Source organism: Mytilus galloprovincialis, chromosome 10 (assembly GCF_965363235.1).
Source record: "Mytilus galloprovincialis chromosome 10, xbMytGall1.hap1.1, whole genome shotgun sequence".
Lineage (NCBI taxonomy): Eukaryota > Metazoa > Mollusca > Bivalvia > Mytilida > Mytilidae > Mytilus > Mytilus galloprovincialis.
The window spans coordinates 22,107,102-22,121,859 of NC_134847.1; the positions used below are offsets into that span (position 1 = coordinate 22,107,102).

The 14,758-nt window shown below is 31.2% G+C and overlaps 1 protein-coding gene across 6 annotated transcripts in view; it reads right to left on the minus strand.

The window, feature by feature from the left end:
* Positions 1 to 5,302: 5,302 nt before the first annotated feature.
* Positions 5,303 to 14,758, minus strand: part of LOC143047166 (uncharacterized) — a 48,088-nt gene continuing 38,632 nt past the window's right edge. Inside the window, exons 20-23 of one of the 6 annotated variants that reach the window (XM_076220141.1) lie at positions 11,212 to 11,275; positions 7,448 to 7,502; positions 6,833 to 6,904; positions 5,303 to 5,830 (exon numbers count right to left, since the gene is read on the minus strand). The gene's annotated coding sequence lies outside the window, so the exon portion shown is untranslated. Of the gene's footprint in view, positions 5,831 to 6,832; positions 6,905 to 7,447; positions 7,503 to 11,136; positions 11,276 to 14,758 lie in introns of all 6 variants that reach the window. The other 5 variants (XM_076220137.1, XM_076220138.1, XM_076220140.1 and 2 more) reach the window with 5 other exon arrangements.

The window sequence follows — 14,758 nt, forward strand, 5'->3', positions numbered from 1 at the left end:
TAATCATGTAAGTGTGCAATAAATGCATGAAAACATAATAAAAAGATGCAAGCAAATGTCATGCACCGAGTTGAAGGTCATCCCATATCTCCTTTAATTCCTGGGGGGGGTGCAGGGGGTGTGAATGCTCGATGGCCGAGTGGTGCAAGTATCTAGCCTGTCAACACTAACATGTAGGTTGTGAGTTCGAATCACGCACGTGGCAGGTAAGCTCGACTCCAATCTCAATTGAATAGAATTTTAACTTTTCGTATCGAAAGTCGGTGGTTCTTTCTGGGGACTTCGGCTTCTCCCATCAATATAAACTCACTGCCACGAATTAGCATGATAGTGATGAATGTGGCGTTAAAAAGCACTCAATCAACAATTTAATCAACCAATCATCCATCCTGGTATATTCATCATATGCAAGAGAGGATAATTTTGTAGCTATTGTTATAAAATATTTTTAAAATTGACTTTGAATTCATTTGTGCCTTTTGCAATGAATAGAAATAGAAAGATATGATATGAGTGCCAACGAGACAACTCTACATCTAAGTCATAATGTGTAAAAAGCAAACAGTTATATGTTAAATTACGACCTTCAACACGGAGCTCTTACTCAAACCAAACAGCAAGCTATACACATGAGCCACACAATTTGCTTTATCACATTTTCGCCGCTGCCGGGAAATTCTTCAACTAGTTCCTGTATTAATTGATCTTAATCTTCCACCGAAATGTTTGAAACTTTAAATTTTGTTAAAATGCACTGTCTCACTTTATCTTAAAAATGCACTTTCGCTTAAAAAATTAAAGATCTATTTCAGGCTAAAACGTAATAAGTTAACTGTATGCTCATTATTGTAGATCCCGTATATTCATTATTGTAGACCCATCGATTAAAATTCATAATTTGACAATTTTCCATCAATATTTGGTGTGATTTGTTCATCTTGAATCGAGGACAAACATGTCAAGGTTGTTCTCTTTTTAAAAAACTTAAGATTTGATCCGGGTTTATATTAATTCTGCAGAAGTTGATCGGAATCAGTTATGACGTAGACAGTAATCATTCTAATCGTAATCATGTTCATTGACCATAACGACGATGAAAGCACATCATATAATGACGTTTCGACATAATATAATGAAGTTAACCGAACCACATGATATAAGATTACAAGCACATAATATAATGACACAACCACATCATATAAAGATGTTTGCACATAATATAATGACACAACCACATCATATAAAGATGTTTGCACATAATACAAGGGAAAATGCACATCATATAAGGATATTTGCACATCATATAAGGACATTTGCACATCGTATAAGTACATTTGCACATTATATAAGTACATTTGCACATCATATAAGTATGTATGTACATCATATAAGTATAGTTGCACATCATATAAAGATTTTTGGACATCATATAAAGGTGTTTGGACATCATATAAAGATATTTGGACATCATATAAAGATGTTTGGACATCATATAAAGATGTTTGGACATTATATAAAGATGTTTGGACATCATATACAGATACTTGCACATAATATAAGCATATTTGCACGTCATATGTGTTTGCACATCATATAAAGGTAAATGCACACCATATAATGATAATTGCACATCATATAAAGGTAAATGCACATCATATAATGAAAAATTTGTAAGGGTTCCGCGGAACCCAGTGTCTCGCCTATTTTTGCTGTAAATTGCAGGCTCAACAATAATGAGGAAAAAAATCAATAAAAATATTCCTCTTGTTACTATTTTATGATTGTAAGAAAATCTAAGTCCATTTAAAAGTAAATTACATAAAAAATGGAGTAATCTTTTTACAAACTTTACTTCTGGATACAATCTAATATGATCATAAATAAGCCTCTGTCCAAGTTTGGTACAAACCCAGGATAGTTTAATTAAGAAAGTTATTAAAATTTTAAAAACCACAGAGTGAATGTAATGGTTCCCTGCAGAAAAACTAAGTCCATTTAAAAGTAAAATATGGAAAAAATGGATTTATTTATTTACAAACTTTACTTCTGGATACAATCTTAAGATCGTAAATAAGCTTCGTCCAAGTTTGGTACAAACCCAGGATAGTTTAAGAAAGTTATTAAAATTTTAAAAACTTTAACCACAGAGTGAATGTAATGATTCCCCGCAGAAAAACTAAGTCCATTTAAAAGTAAAATATGGAAAAAATGGATTTATTTATTTACAAAATTTACTTCTGGATACTATCTTATGATCATAAACAACCTTCTGTCCAAGTTTGGTACAAACCCAGGATAGTTTAAGAAAGTTATTAAAATTCTAAAAACTTTAACCACAGAGTGAATGTAATGGTTCCCCGCAGAAAAAACTAAGTCCATTTGTAAGTAAAATACGGAAAAAATGGAATTTTATTTTTACAAAATTTACTTCTGGATATTATCTTATGATCATAAACAAGCTTCTGTCCAAGTTTGGTACAAACCCAGGATAGTTTGAGAAAGTTATTTAAATTCTAAAAACTTTAACCACAGAGTGAATGTTTTGTTTCCCCGCAGAAAAAACTAAGTCCATTTATAGTAAAATATGGAAAAAATGGAATTTTATTTTTACAAAATTTACTTCTGGATACTATCTTATGATCATAAACAAGCTTCTGTCAAAGTTTGGTCGAAATCCAGTATAGTTTAAGAAAGTTATTAAAATTTCAAAAACTTTAACCACAGAGTGAATATTTGTTGACGCCGCCGACGACGCCGACGACGACGGAATGTAGGATCGCTTAGTCTCGCTTTTTCGACTAAAGTCGAAGGCTCGACAAAAATGGTCATAACAAGACAGTTTTGGCGTTCCATACTTTCGTGTAACTGTATATTAACAACTAAAGATTTAACCTAATTTATATAATAATTGAGATATAAGTAATGCCAAAACGAATTTGCCTTAAAGATAACTACAATTATATTTTGAGCTTGCGTACCTGTTAATTTCAGGCTTTTCACGGGAAATATAAGTGTATCCAGTGCATAAAGTATACGCTATAAAAAATCTGATAAAAGAATGAGATGCTAAAAGATTATATGGTTAAGATTATGAGAAAGTTTAATTTATTGTAATATAGGACATATAGGGTTTTAGAAAATGAGTGTAAAATCCATTATCATGTAATATGGTTAAGATTATAAGAAGGTATACATTATTGTAATAAAGGGTTTTTAGAATTTATGGATAAATATTGGCAAGAATTTGTATAAACCGCAAAATCCTTCTCACTATACAAATCCTTAACACTGTGTATCTCTCAAATAAACCTATTGTAAAATACGTTCATGCTTCGGTAATGAAACCCAAATACAGTTCTGACCCAAAAAATCTACCAGCATATAAATTGGACTACAACATTAGAAAGTAAACATTATGCCAAAAGATTATTACATTTCGGTTAGGAGTTTTAGAGTAGATGGTGATAATTACAATGAGTAATATAATGAGCAGATATAATGAAGTACATGTCCTACAAAAGTAAACACAAAGACAACTTGAAGATAAAGATACAGATAAAGAACTAACGATTTACGTTTTGTGGGTGGTGCCAACATAAACGATACGAGAGTTTGTGCAGATTCACAAATTCTTACCATAATCCTGCAATTTGTATTATATCAAATGTACACAAAGGATTGTATGTGTTGTTTCTCGAATTCAAGCACATACTGCCTACTGTATAAATGTACATTGAAAGATTTCAATCATAACTAAGTACCTATATAGCTCCTGCAGTCGGTAAACTCCCAAACATGTACCTTTACAAGGTATGGCTATCCATGTGAAATTGTTTAACATATAATCCATTATTTTAATGATTTTGTATTATCATTGTGGCATATATCAAACTCATTCGTTCAGTGTATATAATAAAGTTTGTGGTAATAAGTCTTATGATTAAGTTAACCCATTTTAATTGATATTTCATAGTGAGTCTTTCTATGTTGTAATGTCACACTGTTGTTCAGTGAAGGGTTAAGCTTGGTACCTATCAAAAAAAATAATTCCGCTGCATTTGTTATTCGCCTGTCCTTATTAGGTACCTAATGTTCAGTGGTTGTTGTTTGTTGACGTGGTTCATAAGTGTTTCTCGTTTTTTCATTTAGATAAATTCGTTTGTGTTCCGTTTGAATGGTTCACACTAATGAGTTTGGGCCCTATATAGCTTGCCGTACGGTGTGAGCCAAAACTCTGTGTTGAAGACCGAACTTTGACTTAAACATGTTATAATTGGTTACTTTTACAACTTATGACTTGGATGGTGAGTTGTCTCATATCACATCTTCTTATAAATATTTATGAAGGATTGTAGATGTTCCTTCTCAAATATCAACACTTACATCCTCCTAATTATAAAAAAGAAGATATGGTACGATTGCCAATGAGACAACTCTCCACATGAGACCAAATTGACACAGAAATTAACAACTAAAGGTCACCATACAGCCTTCAACTATGAGCACAAACCACAGCTTTATAATTTTCCTGGAAATATTTCATATTTATGTCATTTCTTATATGTCTTGCAGTCAGTAAAATACAAAATATATATGAAGGATTGTAAATGATCTATCTCAAATATGAATCCTTGCAGCCTACTGCATAAATGTTGATGGAAAGATTTGATCCTTACTAATGTACCTATGATTTTCTATTTATGAGTTTGACTGTTCCTCTTGTATCTTTCGTTCCTCTGCAGTTGGGAAAATACCAAATATGTATGAAGCATTGTAGATTTTCCCTCTCAAATAACAACACTTGCAGCCTACTGTATAAATGTTTGTGGAAAGATTTCATCCTTACCAATGTACCTATATATCCCTTGCAGTTAGTAAAATATCAAATGTGTATGAAGCATTGTAGATGTCCGCGAAGTTTACTGAATAAATTTTCATGGAGAATTTCAACACATACAGCCTACTCTATAAGTGTCTTTTGGATATATTTCACCCTGACTAAAATACCTATGCATGTCTTACAGTCGGTAACATATAAAATGTGCATAAAAGATTGTAGATGTTCCCTCTGGAATAATCTGAAAATTTTCGCAAACCAATAACTCTTTTTTATCATATACAATTATTTCAAGATTTTTCAAGTCTCCCTATTATAAGACTGTTTACATTTTACTATCATCATCATAGACACAATATTTAGTTCTTGTCAAGAGATGAAGAATTTTATTATATATATAGAAAAGCAATCATATAGCAATTGTTGCTGGAAAATTGTCACATTAATACCAAGTAAAAGTAATAATAAAATTTTAGAACTTTTTATTTCATGAAAATCAAACCTAAATTACATAGAACGAAAGTTCCACTTAACTCAATACATTCATTGACATTGTACAATTCTAAATATTCCAATACATAAATGCATGAACAACGTAAATACATTCTGAACTACAAAATAAAACTGCTTTGATTTGTTTTTAAATAGCCAAAAATCTGTTTACTTTTACTTTTAGATAACATTTTATACATAGAATATAAAATGTATTCATGTAAATGAATTCTATGTTTGTTACTTTAATGATAACCATTTTCCTAGTGGTCTAAAGTTCATCTTAAATGCATTTTAAATCATTGCACGTCTTCAATATATAAGAACACAGTTCAGTCGTCCTCCACATTGCAGATATTTAATTCAAGGACAAATTACAATATTAATTAATTATAACATAAACACAAATCTAAGTGCAGTAAAATAGTCTCCCCTGTTCTGTTAAGAATTCTTGTTCTTATTCTTTCTTAATTGTGTGGCTGGCACTAAATCTTGTTTAACCTACAAAATAATATATGGTTCAGTTGAATAAATAATTAGTCCTATACAATACAGAATTTCAATGCCTCAAACAGTTGTTATTTATTTTCCATCTAAGAATAAATAGGAGTGTTTCATCAGTGCAAGGATAGAAATTAATCCCCAGATTGTATCAAAATGTAAAATTTGTAATGCAGAAATACAATTCATTTGTGAGACCAATCATTTAAATGAAAAGTTAAAATCATTTCCTTTACAAAGAACCGTGAATCAAATGATTTACCTTTTTTTTTTTATGAAATGTCAATAAAGGGAGAAAACAAGGCTTCATCATAACTATTTCTTTTTATCTAGTATTGGTAATACGAATGTGTTGGTGAATATGTAAACTGTGATGATTAAAATATAAAGTCTTGTGATAGACACAGATAGTCTGGTGATAGACAAAGATAGTGTGGTGATAGACAAACATAGTGTGGTGATAGACAATAGTGTGGTGATAGACAAAGATAGTGTGGTGATAGACAAAGATAGTGTGGTGATAGACAAACATAGTGTGGTGATAGACAAACATAGTGTGGTGATAGACAATAGTGTGGTGATAGACATACATAGTGTGGTGATAGATACACAAAATGTGGTGATAGATAAACAAAATGTGGTGATAGACAAAAGTGTGGTGATAGATAAACAAAGTGTGGTGATAGATAAAAGTGTGGTGATAGACATACATAGTGTGGTGATAGGTAAACACAGCGTGGTGATAGACAATAGTGTGGTGATAGGCAAACATACTGAAGTGATAGACAAACAAAGTGTGGTGATAGACAAACATAGTGTGGTGATATACACACATAGTGTGGTGATAGAAAAACATAGTGTGGTGATAGACAACCATATATAGTGCGGTGATAAATACACAGACTGTGGTGAATGATTTATGTAGTGTGGTAATTGATTATGTGTGGGGTAGATATATTATATGTGGCCATTATTATACTATGTGTGGCAGTAAATACATACTATGTGGTGGTATATACATTATGTGTGTGCCAGCAGAAGTATAATGTAGACAAAGCTACAAGTACAATAACACTGAAACAATATATTTTTAAGGTTTACTCATCTTGAATGTTAGAATCATTGACTGACAGTTAGTATACCATATTTGCTACTTTTATTGAAAAGATACCTGACATGATATTTACATAATATATTGCACGACATGTTGGAGCAGTTATTCTTAAAAAAACATTTCATTTAAATTATTTCATTTCAATCAGGATTGTTTGATTGCTAATTAACATGTATGTAAAGAGTTAATTGTCGGTGTTGACATGAATATCAATTATTTGGTCATTTGTTATAAATTTCCTGTTTACAAAACTTTGATTTTTTTCGAAAAACTAAGGATTTTGCTATTCCAGGCATAGATTACCTTAGCCGTATTTGGCACAACTTTTTGGAATTTTGGATCCTCAATGCTCTTCAACTTTGTATTTGTTTGGTTTTTAACTATTTTGATATGAGCGTCACTGATGAGTCTAATGTAGACGAAACTTGCGTCTGGCGTACTAAATTATAATCCTGGTACCTTTGATAACTATGAATAAAACTTTTAATTTCAATGAAGATTACCTTTTCCTTTTCTTCTATGTTCTATATAATCTATCAAAAATCTAGTTTCACTTTTCTGAAGAAAAAAATTAATAACAATGAGGTGTCACATTGAGTCATTTTTAGTTTAAAATCTTAATAAACATAAACAAATTTCTGTACAGAAAGGTGGATTATTATCATGCTCATATCTACTTTTAAAATGATATAAATAAAGATATACCCAGTGGTGTGATAAAAATAATATATAAATTGAGGTGAAAATATACAGTGAGGTGATTGATCAATAAAGTAAAGTCATAGGTGTGAAGATATACATAGAGACTGTTGGGGTAGATATAGAGAGTGGGTAATAGATATAGAGAATGTGTGGTGATTGATATAAGTAGTGAGGTGATTAATAAATAAAGTAAGTTGGTAGGTGTATATAATGTGGTGATATACATAGAGACCGTGGGGATAGATATTGAGAGTATGGGGATAGATATAGAGAGTGTGTGGTGATTGATATATAAAGTGAGGTGAAACGTGTTAAATATGTGGAGATAAAATAGAGACTGTTGGGGTAGATATAGAGAGTGTGGTGATTGATATATAATAGGAAGTAAAAGATGTTTATTGTATGGATATATAGTGTTTGAATAGATATAAAGAGTGTGGTGATTGATATATAAAGCTATGTGATTGATAAATATAGTAAGTTTGTATGTGTATTGATGTGTTGATATACATAGAGACTGTGTGGATATATATAGATAGTATGGAGATAGATTTAGAAAATGTGGTGATTGATATATAAAATGAGATGATAGGTTTGTAAGTAAGGTAATCAGTGTTTATTTTATGAAAGTATGCATAGAGACTGCGGGAATAGATGTGGAGGTATACATAGAATCTTTTGGGGAAGATATAGAGTATAGATATACAGAGTGTGTAGTGATTGATATATAAAGTGAGGTGATAGCTTAATAAAATAAAGTGATAGGTCTTCATAATGTGGTGATATACATAGAGACTGTGGGGATAGATACAGAGATTATTGGGATACTTAAAGAGTGTGGCAGTTGATATATAAAGTGAGGTAATTGATAAATAAAGTAAAGTGATAGGTATGTTAGGTAAGGTTGTAGGTTAAATATAATGTGGTGTTAAACATAGAAACTGTGGGAAATATATAGTCTGGGGATATTTAAAGAGAGTCTGGTGATAATTAAAGAGAGTATGGTGATTGATATAGAGAGTATGTGGTGATTAATATATAAAGTGAGGTGATGGGTAAATAGAGTAAGGTGATAGGTGTTTATAATGAGGTCATAAACATAGAGACTGTGGGCAAAGATATAGAGAGTGTGGTGAGTGACACAGAGATTTTGGGGATATAAATAGAGAGTGTGTTGATTGATATATAAAGTAAGGTTAGTGATAAATAAAGTGAGGTGATAGGTGATTATAATGAGGTCATAAACATAGAGACTGTGGGCAAAGATATAGAGAGTGTGGTGAGTGACACAGAGATTTTGGGGATATAAATAGAGAGTGTGTTGATTGATATATAAAGTAAGGTTAGTGATAAATAAAGTGAGGTGATAGGTGTTTATTGTGTGGAGATATACAGAGAGACTTTTGGGGCAGATATAGAGAGTTGGGGATATATATAGAGAGTATGGTGATTGATATATAAAGTGAGGTGATTGATAAATAAAGTAAGATGATAGGTGTTTATTGTGTGGAGATATACAGAGAGACTTTTGGGGCAGATATAGAGAGTTGGGGATATATATAGAGAGTATGGTGATTGATATATAAAGTGAGGTGATTGATAAATAAAGTAAGATGATAGGTGTTTATTGTGTGGAGATATACAGAGAGACTTTTGGGGCAGATATAGAGAGTTGGGGATATATATATAGAGAGTGTGGTGATTGATATATAAAGTGAGGTGATTGATAAATAAAGTAAGGTGATAGGTGTTTATTATGAGGAGATATACAGAGAGACTTTTGGGGCAGATATAGAGAGTATGGGGATATATATAGAGAGTATGGCGATATATATAGAGAGTGCGGTGATTGATATATAAAGTGAGGTGATTGGTAAATAAAGTAAGGGGAAAGCTTTTTTATTATCCTGAGATATACATAGAGACTATTATGATACTATTATGATATATACATAATGACTGTTGGCATTGGTATGGAGAGTGTAGTGATAGATAATCATAGAATGGGGATAGCTATTGAGACTGTGGTGATAGATAATCATAGTATGGGGTACCTATTGAGACTGTGGTGATAGATAATCATAGTATAGGGGTAGCTATTGAGACTGTAGTGATAGATAATCATAGTATAGGGGTACCTATTGAGACTGTAGTGATAGATAATCATAGTATGGGGGTACCTATTGAGACTGTGGTGATAGATAATCATAGTATAGGGGTACCTATTGAGACTGTAGTGATAGATAATCATAGAATGGGTATAGCTATTGAGACTGTAGTGATAGATAATCATAGTATAGGGGTACCTATTGAGACTGTAGTGATAGATAATCATAGTATGGGGGTAGCTATTGAGACTGTAGTGATAGATATAATCATAGAATGGGTATAGCTATTGAGACTGTAGTGATAGATAATCATAGTATAGGGGTACCTATTGAGACTGTAGTGATAGATAATCATAGTATGGGGGTAGCTATTGAGACTGTAGTGATACTGTGGATTCATTTATTTTCGTGGGTATCAATTTTCGTGGATAGAGAAAAAAAGACGTTTCGTGGTATACGTAAATTCGTGGATCGCTGATTACAAAAGAAAAAATAAAATACGTAATTCGTGGATTTCTTTTTGATTTAGGAGATCATATAACCTCCTTGGTTTGATTAATAATAAAACAAACAAAAAAGAAGGAATTCATTGAAAAAGTTTTGAATTGTCAAAATCCTCGCTTGGTCATTTTAGGTTAAAGTGTTCATTGAAATCTTCTATTACAATAATGGACAAAGACAACTAATTATTTGTTTGTTTTACAATTTATAAATGCTTGTCGGGATTCTATAAGGCAATCAAAACTTTATGATTGAAAGCTCATTTCCCTAATCACGATATAATAAACAGTCATATAAGTAAAAGGTGTGAAAATAAATGTTCCTGTCATAAACAATATTACCTACGGGCAATATCCCCATACTTAATCCTATTGATTTTTAATCACCAGTAAACCAAACTATGACACGGTAATTAACAACTTGCATTTATTTTCCATGAACAATTTTAATCAATTTTAAAAAGTAAATTACCACTGATATTCCATATATTTATTATTGATTTAATTAAAATACTTGTAGTATCTTTTTTCAATAAAAACATGTGTTATGTTACAATGTTTATCGCTAGTCAACACTATACTAGAACCGCATAACATATCAGGAATTAAACATCTGACTCCATACACATTTATCGGGATTATTCTTCGTTGAATTCTTAAATTTGTGGTTCGCTGTGACCCACGAAACCCACGAAAATTGGTATACCACGAATAAAAATGAATCCACAGTAGATAATCATAGTATAGGGGTACCTATTGAGACTGTTGGGATATCTATGGAGAGTGTGGTGATAAATACAGCGACTGTAGCAATGGAGGAATATATAAACCACCACACTATATATATCTTTTTTCAAGTATCATTTTCTAAAAATACTTTACCATCACTATTGCTAAATGCTGCTTTGTTGTAAATCATTTAACTATTCTTGTTATTTCATTTAAAATTAGATGTACCCATGCCCTTTCTTCCATTTTCACCAATGACCTCTAAATCCCTGCAAAATGTTGTTTGGTATTTCTGTAAGAACAAAAATATAAATAATGAATTTGAGAATTGCTACATGATAAGTATACAAGCTTATACAAACATATCTCAGTGGACATTGCATATCTGCATATCTCCTTCCACTGTAAATTATACAATGACCAGTATATTTCTCTCACTTGATACAACAACTTATAGTATACAATCTGGTGAAAAATAGATACAGAATGATGATAGATATAATCATTGTGTTACTATAAATATGATAAAATGGTGATAAATAGATATAGATAGGTGATAAGTGTGGACTTAGTTATAGTGGGGTTATGTGTATATACAGTGAGGTGAAGGATATACAGAATAGTATTAAGATATATACAGTGTGATGATATATAAACAAAAGGATAATATATATATATATATTGTGTGGTGACATATATATCAATGGTGTTGTGATTGATTTAAATAGTGCAGTTAGTTAAAAGATACATATGTGGAGGGGATAAAAAAATATCAACAGTGAGGTCAATAAAATATTTTCAGGGATGTCATACATATATAAAATGAGGAGATAGATATATAAATTAAGGTGAAAGATATATAAAGTGAGATGATAGATATACAAATTGTGGTGACAGATACACAGTGTGGTGATATATGTATAGAGTGAGGTGATAGAGATATAAAATGTAGTGATAGATGTACATTGTATTGATAAATATATTAAATAAGGTGATAGATATATAAACAGAGGTGGTATATTAATAAAATGAGGTCTTACTTATAAAGATTGAGGTGATAAATATACAAAGTGTGGTGACATATATACAGTGTGGTGATACATTTTAAAGGGTTGTGACATATGATTAGTTAGGTGATAGATGTATAAAGTGTGATGATAGATATATAAAGTGTGATGATAGATACATAATGTGTTGTTACATATGATGCGTTAGGTGATGGATGTATAAAGTGTGGTGATAGATATATAAAGTGTGATGATAGATATATAAAGTGTGATGATAGATATATAATGTGTTGTGACATATGATGCATTAGGTGATAGATGTATATAGTGTGGTGATAGATATATACAGTGTGATGATAGATATATAAAGTAAGGTGATTAATGATAGAGTGATAATATATACAGTGTGGTGATTAATGATACAGAGTGGTGATAAATATATACAGTGTGGTGATTGATGATAGAGTGATAATATAAACAGTGTGGTGATTAATGATACAGAGTAGTAATAAATATATACAGTGTGGTGATTGATGATACAGAGTGGTGAAAGATAATACACAGTGGTTATACATATAAAGAGTAGGGTGATTGATGATACAGAGTGATGAAAGGTATATACACTATGAGGATTGATGAAACAGAGTGGTGATAGATACATACAGAGAGGTGATAGCTATATACAGTGTGGTAATTGGTGATACAGAGTGGGGATAGATATCTAGTGTGGTGATAGATATATAGAAGTAGATGATTGATGATTCAGAGTGCTGATAGATATATACAATATGGTGACTGATGATACAGAGTGGTGATAAATATATCGTTTGGTGATTGATGATACAGAGTGGTGATAGATATATACAGTAAGGTGATTAATGATACAGAGTGGTGATAGATATGTAGAGTGTGGTCATAAATATCTATTCCGCAATTTAGTGTCCTACAGATACAGTCCTACATATATCGCTAGGCTGTATTTATATTCTATACAGATATCAGTCATGTGGTATGCTTTTATATGTTCTGATGTTTTTCAAATATCTCTTTATAGCAATAAGAATACCACCAATTTTCTGAAAAGATATACACATAAACTTCAGTCTTTTCTACCATGACAATAATAGTTTTCAAAATTAAAATGTGTATGATTGTGCAACAAAATCAACCATGTTGAAAAACAAATAGTTACAATGATAGGTGTCGTACTGAATCACTTTTAGTTTTCAGCAAACATACACAGATTGCTGTAAATATACATTGATCGTTAGTATGCTTATATCCACTTTCAAATTGGAATAAACATGGTTTTAACAGATACACATAGAGTTGTGATAGCCTTATACAGTAAGAGAATATACCAAACATATTAAGTATGGGGATAGAAAACAATAAATTGAATTGAGGTGATATGTATATAGAAGGTGGTGATAGATAAATGAAGTGAAGATATCATGTAAGGTGATAAATATATAGACTGTGGTGATGGCTATATCATATGAGGTGATGGATATATAAATTGAGGTGATAAATAAAAAAAGTGAGGTGATAGATAAAGAAAGTGAGGTGATAGATAAAAAATATGAGGTGATAGATAAAGAAAGTAAGGTTATAGATGTGTAAAGTGTAGTAACAGATGTATAAAAAGAGGTGATTGATATATTAGGTGTGGTGATAGATATAGAAAGTGTGGTGATAGATACATAAAGTGAGGTGATAAGATATATAAAGTGTACTTACAAATGTCTAAAGTGAGGTGACTGATATATTAGGTGTGGTGATAGATGTAGAAAGTGAGGTGATTGATATATTAGTTGTGGAGGTAGATATATAAAGTGTGGAGGTAGATATATAAAGTGTGGTGATAGATATAGGAGGTGAGGTGATTGATATATTAGGTGTGTTGACAGATATATGAGGTGATGTAAATTTAATGTGTGGTGACAAATATAAAAAAAAAGATGACAGATTTATAAAGTGTGGTGACAGATATGTATAAAGTTAGGTGATTGATATATGAAGGGTGGTGATAGATATATATAAAAAGTGTGGGGACAGAATTAAAAAGTGTGGTGACAGATATATAGAGTGAGGTGATAGATATATTGAGTTCGGTGATAAATATATAAAGTGTAGTGATAGATATATAAAGTGAAGTGATAGATATATACAGTGACGTAATGAATATATAAAGTGTAGTGATGGATATGTTCAGTGTAGTGACAGATATATAAAGTATGGTGACAGATATATAAAGTATGGTGACAGATGAACAGTGTAGTGATAAATGAACAGTGTGGTAATAGATGTATAAAGTTAGTAGTGTAGTGACAGATAAAAATAAAGTGAGGTGATTGGTTTATGAAGTGTGGTGATAGATATATAAGGTGTGGTGATGTATATATAATGTGTGGTGGTGTATATATAATGAGTGGTGACAGATATAAAAAGTGTGGTGAAAGATTTATGAAGTGTTGTGACAGATATATAAAGTGTGGTGACATATGTACACAGTATGGTGACACATTTATAAAGTGTGGTGATAGATATATAAAGTGTGGTAACAGATAAATAAAGAGTGGTGATAGATATATAAAGTGTGGTGACAGATATATAGAGTGTAGTGATAGATATATAAAGTGAGTTGATAGATATCTATAGTGAGGTGATTGATATATAAAGTGTGGTGATGGATATGTTCAGTGTGGTGACAGAGATATAAAGTGTAATGATAGATATATAAAGTGAGGTGATTGATATATATTGTG